Consider the following 16,588-nt stretch of genomic DNA (forward strand, 5'->3'; position numbering starts at 1 on the left):
GGATCGCTTCATTTTATATGCCGCTTTCGATCTGTAGGCGCGGTGTGCATCACCTTACGAAATCTCCGACCGAGTTAAAAAATTGGTAAATGCAAATGGCTTTGTCAGATGTTGGCTAACAATTGACCTGGCCATTGTGCATGGGGCCCAAACCCCCAAGTACCCTTCTCCTCAAGTCTGAGTTCCGAGCACATTCCAACAACAAATGGGACAAGTCATCTACCTTCCAGCAAATCTCACACAGAGGTGATGGTTTAATATGTTCCTTGCGTAGGAAAAATGAGCGAGCACCCATGAGGCTGACATGATCACCTGGAGTGTTCAAAGCCTCAAAAAAAAGCCTCAAAAAAAAAAAAAACGACCAAGTTAACTGCTAACATGGGCGCCGGCAGGATTATTTTCAGAAGAGTGCTTTGCATCTTGCATCTGCATATAGGGAAGAGAGGTGCATTTATAGATTTTATTTTGTATCTTAGTCTAGTTTTATTTATTTCCTTTTACGCCAGGGGTGCAAGTGCACCCCCTTGCACTGCACCCTCATCCCGGCGCCCATGACTGCTAACCCGTTATTTAGTGGCAAACTGTATGAAAACTGTCATCCTTAACCCAGATTCGATAACAAAAAGTTACGAGCCCTACAATTCTACATACACTTTTTAGTATGAGAAAATTAATAATTATAGATGCAGTGAAAAAAGTTGTTACCCAGGCCAAGTAAAAATCAATCTTATGTCAATGTCATAAAGACTTTGCCATGAAAAAACGTTTATGTTTTTCCTTTTACACAAAGTTTATTTTTGAAATGAGAATAATATGAATTGTGTCAGCCTCGTTCTCAAGGTTGGTGGGATAACACGTAATTAAAAAATTAGAGATGAAACGGATAGTGGTTTGGCCGGATACCAGATATTCGGTGGGACTGTTGGCTGGATAGCCAGCCTACTTTTACGTACAATTTAATTAAGCTAATTCGAACATGCGCATGACACTCCGTGCAGGTTGCAACTTGTAGAGTATAATTAATTAACTTAGGGGCTGTTCCACCACCCATTGATTAATTTTAACTGATGGATAAATATGATTTTGTTTCTGTCTCTTTTGTTTGAATAGACGCGAGACAGTATCACATTTATCCGTCAGTTGAAATGAATCAATGGGTGGTGAAACAGCCCCTTAGAATAATAAACTGATGTCAATAATTGATAAATGCATAAATAAATATTAGTTTTTAATCATAACTACTTATAAGTTTTTTTACCATCCGGCCAGATAGTTCGCAACTATCTGGTATTCGGACAAATAGTAAAATAGTGGCCAGATAGGCCAGATACCCGGCCGGATACTGGCCTGATATCTGTTGCATCTCTAAAAATCATTCAGTAATAACTCAGTTAACATACAGCATTCAGGTATTCCTGAATACTGCCACTTCACCAATGAAATTCATCAATTTTTTGTGACGGCGTGTGATAACTAATATCTTTAGCATCCCACATGTGTTTACTACTGTAAGCCTAACAATTATTTCACTAAAATTCAGTGGGGAAAAAAGCATAGTGTGAAGTCTCAAAAAAAGTGTTCCTGTTATCTAGTTTCAATGAATATCTATTAACTACAATTTCATATGGTTTCTGGTAGGTTTGATATGCAACTTGAAGGACACTTTGAGCATGTCCTGTGATCAAATATGTCAATAAAAACAGCATTTTTTTAGCAACAATACTGCTACGCTTCAATTAAAATTGAGTGGCTGTAATAACTTTTAATACAGTTATGAAAAATAAAACACAGTTGCATGGATAAAAATACGACGAAGGGACTAAACAGAGTTGCGACGTGAAAATCGACGGCTAGAACAGGATAAATATTATTTAATCAAATTCACTCAAATATTCCAAGCCGAATCCTGTTACATATTGTTCGTTACGTAGAACGTGGAAGGAAAACGTAAGAAATTTAAATATTTACACGCTATTTTCGACGGGGTTTACAATACCTTACGTTTAGTTTTAACTTTCCACATTCCACGATTCACGGGATCCGTAGTTGACATTGGCCTTCGGCAGTAACAATCAATACAACATGCGCTACAATACCTAAGGCAAACATAAGAAATACTCACATAATGTAATAGGACAGTTGAAGAAACTAGCACCAGCACTAAGAAACTACTTGAAGGGACACGAACACAGGCGTTGACACTACTAATATTAGGGAAAAACTACTTGAAAGGAGCGACGAAAATCATCGGCCGCCCATTTTGTTACTGTCATTTTAAATTTCTTCTTGCCAGGTGGGAAAACACCGGTGTTTTCGTTCAGAAACCTAACTTTTAACAAAATTCATTATCATAAAAAAAAATTAAGATATCTTTAATTTCTCAACCACTACCAACCCTATAAAGGGGCAGGGTCTGTACCATCAGCCAAATATGTGGTCTAGCACCCCTTGTTGATAATCGATGCCAATAGACGTGTTTGTCAACTTGAAAGTTCGACTTTAGCGACATATTCATTTTCATTTGATAGAAACTTGTTTATAAATTGATAGACCACTTATTTATCCGACCGTACACAAAAAGTAAATAAACCTATTATATGATACTTCTTGAAATGCCTAGAAAGCTGAAAAAGTTGCGACTTTCAGCCTACAAATATCCCTTATTTACCGTGGTACCAACAGATAGTACTTATTCTGTGTTTAAATATTATATGGGTTGAATCTTGGGTTGTCCCAGGATATAATAAAATAAATAGTTTTTTTACAGCGTAAGCGTTACGAGTTACGACTTTGTGAATATTTTGTAGTTCATGAAATATTTTACCACGTAAAACGCAGTGGTAATATTCTATTTGTATTTTACCAGTAAAGAAAAAAAAAATATATTTTTCAATAATCTCGTACTGTTAGCGACATCTATGTTTTACATGTGGGACTTGAAACTCTAAATAATGGCTTGCTTGTTGTCGTGAACGTTTTCTAAACATTGTAAACAGTTCTACAAACGCCACCTAGATGGCGCTAAACATAATGTTGCTAACATTTTAGTTCCAGGAGAAAACTATCAAACAAACAAAATTTAATTAATCCAATCAGTTCGAATTTTTTTATTCAGCGTGCACCACGAATCTATAAGGAACGAATCGATCTTTGGCTGATATGTTTCCAAAGTTTTTCAACCTATAGACGTCGTAGCGGCTGTTGCAGAAGTTGTCGTATTGTTCGTACGCCATTTTGGTTCCCAGGAAGGACACGGCGAAGACGCTGACGAGGAGCAGAGCGCAGATGGCCGGACACAAGATGGCACCAAGCTTGTTGGCGCGATTTGAGGTCACTGACCCTATTTCGGAATCCGTGGCCGCAACGCTCCTGGTTGAATTCTTCGTCATTACTGAAATTATAAAAAACAAGTTTCAGCTAAGTACCTAACTTTTAATGCGTATCTTTTGAGACCTTGAATGGGTGTATATGGTCCCCCAAATTCAAATATGTCGCAGTTAACATTGCATTCATCCGAACGCGTATTTTGGTGCATATAATTTAATATTGTATACAGTAAAGGTAGCAACGGTAACGTGAAACCTATACTATCATAAAATGGCGGCCTTTCAGGACATACCTAAGAATTTCATGATTTGGCGGGTTTTATGATTAGGCGACATTACGTAACTATCTATAAGTAGGTAGGTAGGTAGGTACCTACTTCAAGCGATGGCTACAAATATTTATGACCTTGAACTACCTGAGCGATGTAACTAAACGGGTTGCGAAATTGAAATGGGAGTGGGCTGGTCATGTCGCCCGCAAGCATGGCTCGTGGTGCAGGGCAGTGGTAGAATGGAGACCATGGGGCGAGACGCCCGAGAGGAAGACCGCAAATGCGTTGGTACGACAATATCAAAACTGGCGGGAACAAAGTGGTTGGAAACTGCTCAAGACCGGAACAGATGGCATCATAAGTTGAAGGAGGCCTACAACTTAGAGGTTGAGAACGGCTAAAGAAGAAGAAGAAGAAGAGAACTACCTGAGACATTCAAAGTTTCGGGGCAAAAGATTGACAATGAATGCAGTAATACTGGATTTATTTGCTTTAACAATGCCGCTTTTCAACCTTCTGATACACATGGAACGCATGAACTTCGCAATTAAAAGTTTTCTACTTATCTCGAACTCGATACTTTGTATCGTAAGGCACAGAGAACTAGATTAATAGTAGGTCGGTTGGTCGGTTGGATTGGTTGGGTAAGATATTAGTACTTAGGTCAATTTAGGTATTCGAATTATGACTCCTTACTAAATATTTGTCTAAAAATTAGTAAGAATGATTAAGCATTTTCAGAACCAAACATCCAATCTGTTCTTCGAACTGACACATCAGATCGTCAACAGAAACTCCAAAAGTATAAGTACCTATAGAGGTTCCTCTCGCTCTCTTATTAAATAGTATAAGTGTCAGAAGGACCGCACGACACAAACTTCGATTTCTTTGGTATAGCCTAAGGGTGTAGATCTTATTAGATAGTGAAAGACACACGAAAGACATCTCAGCGTCCGGAGGTTCAAAGAGGTTACCTATTAATAAACTAAAACAATACAGAACAAAGACACAATCACACAACTAAGTATATTGTGACAAAGATACAGAACCTAAACAAACCCCTATACACTGACGCTGTCGTGAGCTCCGACTCACGAAAGAGGTAAACGCTTTATCTATGGTTATCTTGTCTATGAATATTGTCTGTGGTTAGGAACCGTTTAATTTAAATGTCAAAGTTTTTCTCACAAGCACTAATATTCAGTTTTGTTAGTTGAAAAGTAATAACGTCTGTAATAGCAGCTGGTGAAGCAGCTGCAATTTCCTAAGAGCTAAGTATCTAGCATAGTTTGTTCCTTGCTAAATTTCATCTTTTACTTCATGCGTACTTGTATGCGCTTTACTTCGTACTTATCGGAGCTATCAAGCTACTACGGGATTGTTATTCCGAACGCTAAGATAAACTTTGTGTGCTTAGCATTGCCAAGCACGCTTATGAATACCCTGTTTAAATGAAAGGTTTCCCTGTTTTCTCGAGAATTCTAGGTCGATTAAGTCCCATACTGAACGCGCCGGAACTGGTCAGTTACTTGGAACTGGGTTCGAGTTCGCGGCTTATGCGTGGCGTACGTTATTGCAGGCAATGTTCTATGTGCAGCGATATACGGTAAATTCGCCTTATGGGACAGAAAGGCAGCCAGGTGAAGGCTGAAGGGTCGCCAGGTGACGGCAAAAGAATGGTGCTTGGAGTTATGGTTTAGCACACAAAGCTACAAAGGCACTGTTTAAAGTAATCTGTACACCAACTTTCAGTATCGGTCAGGTTGCTGACCACCTAAAGTGTAAGGAACGAATTATGTCAAGGCATTGTTGCCATGGACATGTGGCTCTCTAGTCAGAGAGTCATGTGTTGTATTACTTCCACAGGAGGTGACGGGAGCATAGAGATCTAAAGACCGAATATTAGCGAAGCAGATGTAGTACGATGTCTTGAGAGTTCAAGAGCTTACTTTGAGCCATACATATGGCATGATAACTGCGCGGGAATAATATATAAAGGTATGAACTTGCACTTGTTATAACCAGCAATTTGCCTTTCAAACAATCATATAGAAATCTGAGTTACATCCCTTCCCATATGTGCGGCGCCGGTCTTCGTGTCAGCTGACCGAGATGATGTAGGTCGGGGCGCGTGGATCGGCGTCACCACAAAATTTGGTGGAGATGCTGGGATAAGGACCTAGGGATTGATAGAATAAAGAGAAAAATATTTAATTATTGCTGTGTAACAGAGCAAGTTCAATACCCGTAACGCCATCTATCGAAATTTAAAGGAACTAAAGTTTATTCATAATTTCTAAACAAAGATAATATATTTAAATTGTATGGACATCAGACCCTTTACATTTGACATGGTCGAATTGCATTTGCAAAGGGAAATTGCCAAAATTCAAAATATTTAAACTCGTAGCTTCATCGAAAGAAATCTTAATTATAACGTCTACTATTATGCAAAAATACATATTTTAAGATAAACTTGATGGATGTAGTGCTGTGAGAAATACTTATTTTAGGTTAATAAAGTTTGTAAACTAATTTATAAAATTCCAATCAGAATTGACGGATTTCGGAATTGGTGGAAATCGGAATTGGCCGATACCGGAAATGCGCCATTAGTAATTAATAGGAAAGGATTTTTTAAAATTATGCTTTACTATATTTTATTGGATGTAGTGATAAGTGAATGATTGACACGCAATTAATTCATGTATTATTTAAAAAATGATATTTATTTAATTAAGTACATACAAGGTGAAATACGGAAGTATTTTCTCAGTTCGTGAAAATTCCTGTTGACATGCAAGGACGCCATTATTTACGCCATTTTTTTACTGTGTCTTGTGGTGTGTGGAGCTCAAGTGCTAATTGAAAATTTATTTGGTAAGTTATATTCACTAATTGTGTCGGAAAGTATATTAAATCAACCGTAAATTGTTCGATGGATACCATATTGTGTGGATTTCGTGTAATTCAACTGATGTACGGAGGAAATTGGAGTTTTAAAAGTGAACCGAAGGGAAGCCGACATTCACGTGTTTTTTCATGTCGGAAAAGTTTGCGAGATGACTTTGTTTCAGTTTTATTGTGGGAAAACCGTTACGATCGTCAATAAATGCCGAAATAAGTGATGATGCTCGTTCAATTAAGTCTTTTAGCGTGAAGGAGTACCTATGATTTCGTCAATTTCAAATTTATTTAGTTAAGTAGGTATTGTGGTCTTGGATGGAAATAATGAGAAATCGTCTCGAGTACGAAAAGACGCCTATTCGTTTATGCTGCTTAGCATTTATGCTGATAATTGAGTAGTTTCTTCGGTGACCGAGAGATTCCCTATAATTGTAATTAATTGTTAGTAACACAGCTTATTTATGTATAGGAATCGAACTTAGGCGGTTCGTTTTACAAAACGACCCCGCAGGCAGAGGGGCCTTAGTAGCTGTTGCGGCGCCCGGAAAATTGTAAGCCGCGACGCTGCGCTGTGTGTGAGCCGTAGCGGACGGCCGAGTTTGCATTTTACGTTCAACTTATTAAAGTTGTATTAACAAGGTATGTTCTTTTTACTGATAACTGTTAATTTGTGATCGTGTTATTAAAGATGCCTTAATTATTATTTTTATATGCTTCATTTGTGAACAACCAATAATCTCAATGGAAAGATAATTTATTTTGGAAAAGTTAAAAGTTTAATTCATTTGAAAATTTATAATTTATTAATGCTAAAATATGCCAACTTTTATGAGTTGATCTAATATATTTTGAGAAATAAATTTAGTGGCAAATATCGAATTTATTTGACCATGTATTTATTAATGTTCAATTTTAATGTAAATATGTGGATAGGGCTCTAAGAAGGGTGTGTGCACTACAGACACGACTATATATTATTAAATTAGTTCTATTGAAATTGAACTAGGAGTTTGGTAGTGCCATTTGCAAAGTTAAATTATTATTATTATTATTTTTGTCAAATTTTGGTTGTAATATTTTATGTCAATGCGATTAAATTTATAAGGCATTAGCCTTCAGTATTTATGATGATGATTGGTCAGGTTAATTTTATTTAATTATTTTTTCTGACATATGTTACTTACGGATAGCGAAGGTATCATTTCTTTTGAAAATCCATTCACAGATTGGAACCTCTTACACAAAATGGATAATATATTACTCAATAGGCTATCTACTATAGCTAGCAATATTGATATGCTTGCTCAATCTGAAATATGTAGCAATATTCAAAACCTCGAAGAAGCAAAGATTCATGCTGCTAAATTGAAATCCATGTTAACTCGATTTGAGACTGAATTACTACAATACTTCAACCTGTGCAATGAACCTGATGCTGATGAAATATCAAATCTAACTACAATACAGCTCAAAGGAGAAGAAGTGTTAGCAGGAATGACTGCCAACATCAACATTAAATCTGACACTAGTGCTACCCGGACTGTGACTTCTGATAGAAGACTTAGCAAACTACCTGAGCTTAGTATACCTACCTTCAGTGGGAATCTACTAGAATGGCACCAATTTTGGGATCAATTTCATTCATGTATTGACCAGAGAAACCTGTCTGATGTCGACAAGTTGATGTACTTGAAGGCATCACTCAGAGGCGAGGCTAAAAAGACTATTGAGGGTTTGGATACTACCAACAAGAATTACGGAATCGCGATATCTACTTTAAAGGAGAGATATGGCAAAGATGATCTAATTATTGACGCTCATTATTCCACATTATATAAAATCAAAAGGGCAGAGAAAATTGAAGATTGCCGGAAGACATTAGACGAAATAGAGAGACATATTAGAGTTCTTCATTCGCTGGGAGAGGATATTAGTCATAATCATCTCAGATTTATGATAATGGAGAAATTTCCAGAGGATATTATATATGAGATTAAAATGAAAGTAAAGGCCGAATCAATTGAGGACTTAAGAAAACAGCTAGCAGTTATTATTACTGCACGAGAAGATGCCAGTAGAATCTTCTCTGAACAATCATTGAAAGAAAGTACTCAGTATACAGCGGAGACATTACATGTGAATAATGTATCAAATAATGGTAACAGACAATTCATGAATGCAAGACATAATAATCAGAGATTTAACAGAAGTAAACAAAAATTTCAATGCCACAGCTCAGTGAATTCCAACTTCAACAAGGACAGTAGACCTCATAAAAGGAGATACGAACCAGAAAATGATAGAAGACATTTTGATAACAAAAGGAGCAAGTATAGCTGTTTCTTTTGCCAAGGACAACACTATACCGATCGATGTAAGCAAGTCAAAACCTTAGAAGAGAGAAAACAAAAGCTTAACAACCGATGCTTTAAATGTTTTCGCCTTAACCATTCTGCAAAGCAGTGCAAGGGAAAGAAATTAAAATGTCCACATTGCGGGCAATTCGACTCGCACAATCGAGCCATATGCCCTGAATTATTCAAAAGGGAAAATTCTTCCAAGAGTACAACGGTGATGTATGCGAGTAATAATGCCAGAGGGTTCACCTTTTTGCAGACAGCTATCACAATGGTCGGAAGTGATACTAAGTCGATGAAATGTCGTATACTACTTGATTCGGGAAGACAAAGAAGTTACATCACTCAGCAAGTATTCAAAGAACTTGGCTTGAAGATCGAAGAAGAAAACCAACTCACCGTATTTACCTTTGGGGCTAAAGAACCACGTAGGATAGAAAGCCCGTTGGTTAAACTAACAGTTGAATTAGTACAACCTAAAGATGTACAGACAGTATACGCTAATGTCGTTCCTTCCATCTCTCAAGGTATAACACATCCTGGGTATTTGTTGGACAGTTGCAACCTCAACAGACAACTCACTTTTGCTGATGATGGCTCTTTGTTGAATCGTGTCGACATGCTTATCGGAAATGATTATTATTATTCTTTAATGTCGACAGGGAAAATACAAGTTTCTGACAACTTATTCCTTGTGGAATCTAAACTTGGGTGGATACTCTCCGGCACAACACAAGTGAAGTCAGCTGATGAGTTGACAGTGAATACTTATTTCCAATCAAGCTTTGAAACCAGATGCGATGAACCAGATCTACCTTTGGATAATGGTAATCTAAATCTCCTTTGGGACTTAGAGTCCATTGGCATTACTGATTCTCCAAAGATTAATAGAGACGAGGAAGCCATCAACAATTTCAATGAAACTACAGAATTCAAGAATGATAGGTACTACGTCTCCTGGCCATGGAATGAATACCCACCTAATCTAGAATCTAATTTCGGTTTGGCATTTGGCCGGTTGATAGGCTTATTAAAGCGAATAGATTTATCAACTTTAAACACATATGACAAAATTATCAAAGATCAACAGAATAAAGATATTATAGAAATTGTCCCTGAAAAGGATCTGAAGATATCAAGTCACCCTGTACATTACCTTCCACACCATGGTGTATGCCAGCCAGGAAAGAGCTTAAGAATAGTTTACGACGCTTCAGCCTGCACCAAGGGTAACAAAAGCCTCAATCAGTTCTTGTATTGTGGACCTATGATGCTTGAAGATCTCACGGGATTGTTAATAAAATTTCGCTGTCATTTAATAGGTATAACAGCTGATGTCGAGAAAGCGTTTCTTCAGATCGGACTGAATGATAAGGATCGAGATGTTACTAGATTTGTATGGTTGAAGGATATAACTAAAGCAGCCACTGATGACAACTTACTGCATTTGAGATTTACTAGAGTTCCATTCGGGATTATATCTAGTCCTTTTTTGCTAAATGCTACAATTAAACACCATTTATCACTCTCAGAAAAGGAAAATATAAGAGTTCTAACTGATGATATCTATGTCGATAATTTAGTAACGGGAACCAGTACTCCTCAAGAAGCTTTGGAATTATATAAAGACTCTAAAAATACCTTCAATCAAATTTCCATGAATCTGAGACAGTGGAGCTCAAACTCAAAAGAGATGATGGAGAACGTTCAAGATGCTTGTCCAGACAGAATAGTGAAATTACTTGGACTAGACTGGAATCTAAACGACGACACGCTGCAGCTAAGAACCAAGAAGGTTGATAATGCTAACACCAAAAGAGGCATTCTGAAAACAGTGGCATCCGTTTACGACCCTTGCGGTTTTTCAGTACCAGTTATGTTACCAGCTAAATTATTTTTACAGGACTTGTGGAAGTTGAAAATTAAGTGGGACAAACCATTAACCAAAGAGTTAGTTGACAAATGGAAGGAAATTCAAGAAGATATTTACAGAACAAAAGAGATATCCCTATCGAGATGCTTCATAAAATCAATGAAACAAAGAAACTGTCAGATTCACTGTTTCACAGATGCGTCAAAAAAGGCCTATGCAGCGGCAGTCTATATCGTATCTGGAAACTCTATAAGCTTTGCAATAGGCAAATCAAGACTTGTACCAATCAAAGACCAAGCTGACTTGAAAATCCCACGTCTAGAACTACTTGGAGTGTTAATAGGCAGTCGCCTTATACAGTATCTGCTTAGATTTATCAAAATTAACGTTACTCGGCAATTCTTGTGGACAGACAGCCAGATTGTCATTGACTGGTACAACTCACATAAGCTATTGACACCATTTGTTTCAAGACGGATAGAGGAGATTAAGAACAACAAAAACCTAACTGTCAGATACGTGCCGTCTGATCTAAATCCGGCTGATGTTGCCACCAGACCGAATGGCTCCAAGGAAGATCAAGCTAGATGGTTAGCTGGACCGAGCTTTCTATTACAGAAACCGAGTGAGTGGCCAGCTAACACGGTAAGGATGGTAGACACTTCGCTTGTGGCCGCGGAGGGTCCTGCGGATATAGATCATTCGGTTACTGCATCTTCAGAGTTAGACATGAATCAGTTGAATGTTTCAGCATCACCGGATACTGGATTAGAAACAGTCAAGGACACAAATAATACTAAAGGATTTGACAAAATTACCATCGGACCTGAGAATGAAAATCATAGTACTACCAATATTAAAAACTCTATCCTAGAAGAAATTAAGGTTTTACAGTCCGAACATTTCACCAAAGAAGTCAAGGGAATCGAGACAAATTTGAGTCGTAATCTACAGCTGTTTAAAGATGATCAAGGTTTACTACGCTGTAAGGGAAGGATGAGAAATACTAATTGGTCCTTTGATAAAAAATATCCTGTTCTTATACCTAGAAATTCTAGATTCACTGAGAAGATCATAAAGGACGTACATGAGAAGAACTATCACGTGGGAGCCAATCATACACTCAGTTTGATCCGGGAGGTATATTGGATTCCTCAGGGTAAAAGTCAGGTACAGAAGGTTATAAGAAAATGTCAAAGATGTGTTAAGCATGGTGGCGGACCTTATCGCTTACCACCTACACCTGCACTTCCACCCGAACGTGTCAACTTTAGTATGCCGTTTACCTTTACAGGAGTAGATTATTTAGGACCTCTGATCGTTAAAACTGAAAACGGTAACAGCAAGCGATGGATATGTCTATTTACATGTTTAGCCGTAAGAGCTATTCATCTGGAAGTAGTTCAAGATCTCACAGCTGAGGAAGGACTTCTAGCACTAAGGAGGTTGATAGCGACAAGAGGAATACCATCACTCATCACATCGGATAATGCTTCATACTTCAAGTTACTGGCAGAAATATTATCTAAATCCTATTGTGTTGAAAACAAGATCCAATGGAGATTTATACCTGAACTAGCCCCATGGCATGGAGGATATTACGAACGTTTAGTGGCTATGGTAAAACATTGCATGAAACGATCACTGCAAAAACACTTACTTAGAGACTCCCAGCTGTCAACAGTTGTCAAAGAAGTGGAAGCTGTACTTAATACACGACCACTTACATGTGTAGACTCCGAGATAGAACATGTACTGAAACCGGCAGACTTTTTAAATCTTGGTAGATGTATCACTATGGAAACGTCGCAGGAGCACGCACTAGTAGAAGGTACCACGACCAAGAAAGACCTAGTAACGGCGTGGAGACGAGCTCGTATACTGCTTGAAGAATTTAAAGAGATGTTTTGTAACCGGTATTTGGCAAGTTTACGTGAAAGATATAATAATTCTCATAAGGATCCTCGCGTGACATCAAAGGTGAATCCGAAAGAGGGTCACGTCGTTCAAATAAAGGGTGACAAAAATCGCGAAGGATGGAAAGTGGGGAAAATCATCTCTCTCGTTAAGGGACCTGATGGACTTTATGCAGAGTAGCGAAGGTGAAAGTAGGTGATAAGGTGTTCACACGATCCATTGCTCATTTGTACCCTTTAGAAATAGACGTCACCGATCAGCCACATAACATTCTTCAAGACACGGAAACTTCAAACAGACTCGAAGCTCAAGATGAAACCAACGGAGAATCAATCAGTATTCCAGCTACTGTGATTAATGACAGGATTGAAGTAGACAAATTCAGATCTCAGTTAACACCCACTGAACACACTAGGGTAGAAACGATTCCTAACATGGATACGAATATGGATGTGACCGATAGACGTTTGGATATCACAGATAACATGGATACGAATATGGATGTGACCGATAAACGTTTGGATATGACAGATGACATGGATATAAGTTATGATTGTGCCTTGAGTAATGACCTGGACATGAGCGACGGAGAGCAGTCGACGGAGGTGGAACAGGATAAGAAACGCCGAGCTGCAGTTCGAGCCCTGGAGAAGATCAGGGAGTGGACTCGCGACTTGATGACGTCACTCTAACTAGCTTCCTCGTCGGGAGTGTCGTGAGCTCCGACTCACGAAAGAGGTAAACGCTTTATCTATGGTTATCTTGTCTATGAATATTGTCTGTGGTTAGGAACCGTTTAATTTAAATGTCAAAGTTTTTCTCACAAGCACTAATATTCAGTTTTGTTAGTTGAAAAGTAATAACGTCTGTAATAGCAGCTGGTGAAGCAGCTGCAATTTCCTAAGAGCTAAGTATCTAGCATAGTTTGTTCCTTGCTAAATTTCATCTTTTACTTCATGCGTACTTGTATGCGCTTTACTTCATACTTATCGGAGCTATCAAGCTACTACGGGATTAGTTATTCCGAACGCTAAGATAAACTTTGTGTGCTTAGCATTGCCAAGCACGCTTATGAATACCCTGTTTAAATGAAAGGTTTCCCTGTTTTCTCGAGAATTCTAGGTCGATTAAGTCCCATACTGAACGCGCCGGAACTGGTCAGTTACTTGGAACTGGGTTCGAGTTCGCGGCTTATGCGTGGCGTACGTTATTGCAGGCAATGTTCTATGTGCAGCGATATACGGTAAATTCGCCTTATGGGACAGAAAGGCAGCCAGGTGAAGGCTGGAGGGTCGCCAGGTGACGGCAAAGAATGGTGCTTGGAGTTATGGTTTAGCACACAAAGCTACAAAGGCACTGTTTAAAGTAATCTGTACACCAACTTTCAGTATCGGTCAGGTTGCTGACCACCTAAAGTGTAAGGAACGAATTATGTCAAGGCATTGTTGCCATGGACATGTGGCTCTCTAGTCAGAGAGTCATGTGTTGTATTACTTCCACAGGAGGTGACGGGAGCATAGAGATCTAAAGACCAAATATTAGCGAAGCAGATGTAGTACGATGTCTTGAGAGTTCAAGAGCTTACTTTGAGCCATACATATGGCATGATAACTGCGCGGGAATAATATATAAAGGTATGAACTTGCACTTGTTATAACCAGCAATTTGCCTTTCAAACAATCATATAGAAATCTGAGTTACATCCCTTCCCATATGTGCGGCGCCGGTCTTCGTGTCAGCTGACCGAGATGATGTAGGTCGGGGCGCGTGGATCGGCGTCACCACAACGCTTACGAACTCAACCAGAGTACATCTTCAGAGCAATACAACCGAACACCATGCTACAATAATGTTAGAAACCTATTTATATAAAAATATATATTTAGATTCCTTACTATTTCTACTACTTTCTATACTTATATACAAATGAGCAGCAAAATGTATTATTCTGCTTTAACTCTTAGGTACAGTCACCAGCATTAATATCTGCCACAGCGGAGCGTGCAAAAATATCTGACACGTCCTTCCGGCCCTAGAAATAAAGTCGTATCAGATATCTATGCACGCTTGTTGTGTCAGATATTGTTGCTGGTGACTGTACCTATCTGGTTAAACATAACAATACTATTTTGCTACTTTTTTGTTGTTCCCCAATTGTTCACGAATTCTAGAATAATTTAACTAGGTAAGTATCTGATTGATTTATTTGGTATTACAATGCTATATTTTCTTTCCCAAAATAAGGATATTTTTTACCAAATGAACGTTACCGATAAGAACCTAAATTCATGCTCAATTCAAAGCTATTCTTGAGCTATTCAAAGAAGCGACGAAATATTATCTATGATTCTTTTTTTTTCCTTTTTTTTTTTTATTTGAAACGGGCAACGTACAAATTTGTCACATTAGCCCATAGGGCAAAACATTAACTACCAGAAAAAATCTATGATTCTTAATTTTCAAAGAAAAAGCTGTCACATCCACTTTAATGCTTTTATACTTGACATTTGTCAATATTATTTTCTCAGTACGAAAAAACAGTGCTTGAAATAAAGCAAGTATCCGATGAAACTAATAATTTATTCAGTTGTGTACTGCTGTCTTGTATTGGGTCTGTTTTTCACGTTCGTGTATCTAATGACCGTATTAGATCCAGGGCTGGTGGAACTGGCAGACCGCGCTGCGGCCATGGTGCGGGCTGATCGGGGCGAGGCGGAGCCGGAGCCTCCTGACACCACCCTTCTGGTAAGCTGACCAGTTCATCAGCATATCTCTATAGCACTTTACAACATTTAGGTTTTAACGGCACACTTTTCGTTTATCAAAGTTTCACGGCACACCAGCAGGGCTACTACGAAACTCGAAACTCGAAGTTTGTGTCGTGCGGTCCCTCTGACACATATACTATTTAATACGAAAGCGAGAGGGACTGCACGACACGAACTTCGAATGTCGTGTTTCGTAGAGTACCTGTTGGAACAATATAATAACAACTTACATACAGCTTTACAACTTGCGAAAGCCTAATATACAAATTCGTATATGAAAACTAGCCAAGTCAGACTTTACACTTCAATATATTATCCTAAGTTATAGGACGAAATTATACTTTAAGTTGTTATGAAATATTTTATGTTCTTATAAATAAATTTCAGGACTTGATTGAATTTGAACTTGGCACCCATTTAGATCTCACTGCTTTTGTTGTTGAAATCAACCAACAAACAAGGCATATCCTTCCAGAACCCATACTAGAAATCTACAAAAACAGCCCGTATTATAGAACAATTAACATATACAACAAATTGCCGTTAATATTAACAGCTTATTCATAAAAAGTTAGAGCCTCTTGAAGGCTCCTTGAAGGCCCGATGCTAAAAAACATGATTCATAAACGTCTGTTAGCGCTAATCAGTCGATCAAGGCTCTGCTAAAGTTAGCGGACCGTAGACCCTCCTTTATCTCCCTGCTAAGTCACAAAATGGCCGCCACAAGTTTGAACAGCTGACTTTGACAAGAGCAAAAACATACCGAAGATATTTTAGTGAAGGGTGAAGTTACGCAAAGATTAAAAAAAAACCAGGAAAAAATATTTTCAGGAATTTGTATTTTAAAATCCTCTAAATTAGCAGCAATAAATTAACAATAAGTATGAAAAAAAAATAGGATGATTAACACAATTATGGCTTTTTGCACAACATAAACATGCGGATCGGAAATGGCGGGAAAACAAAACTTCTCGCTTTTTATTTTTTTTTCCTGCTAATTTGCTGTCACTGCTGTCAACTTTTTTTTTTTAATTATCGATTAGGCCATTTTTTGTCTTTGATTTGTCAAGGTGGCCAACATAACGAGTCTAATCAGTCTATCAGCGGCTCAACAACTAGCAGACTGCTAGCAAGCGTTTATGAATCATACTTCTTGACAACCGTCTAA

The sequence above is a fragment of the Choristoneura fumiferana genome, chromosome 4 (assembly GCF_025370935.1).
Source record: "Choristoneura fumiferana chromosome 4, NRCan_CFum_1, whole genome shotgun sequence".
Classification (NCBI taxonomy): domain Eukaryota; kingdom Metazoa; phylum Arthropoda; class Insecta; order Lepidoptera; family Tortricidae; genus Choristoneura; species Choristoneura fumiferana.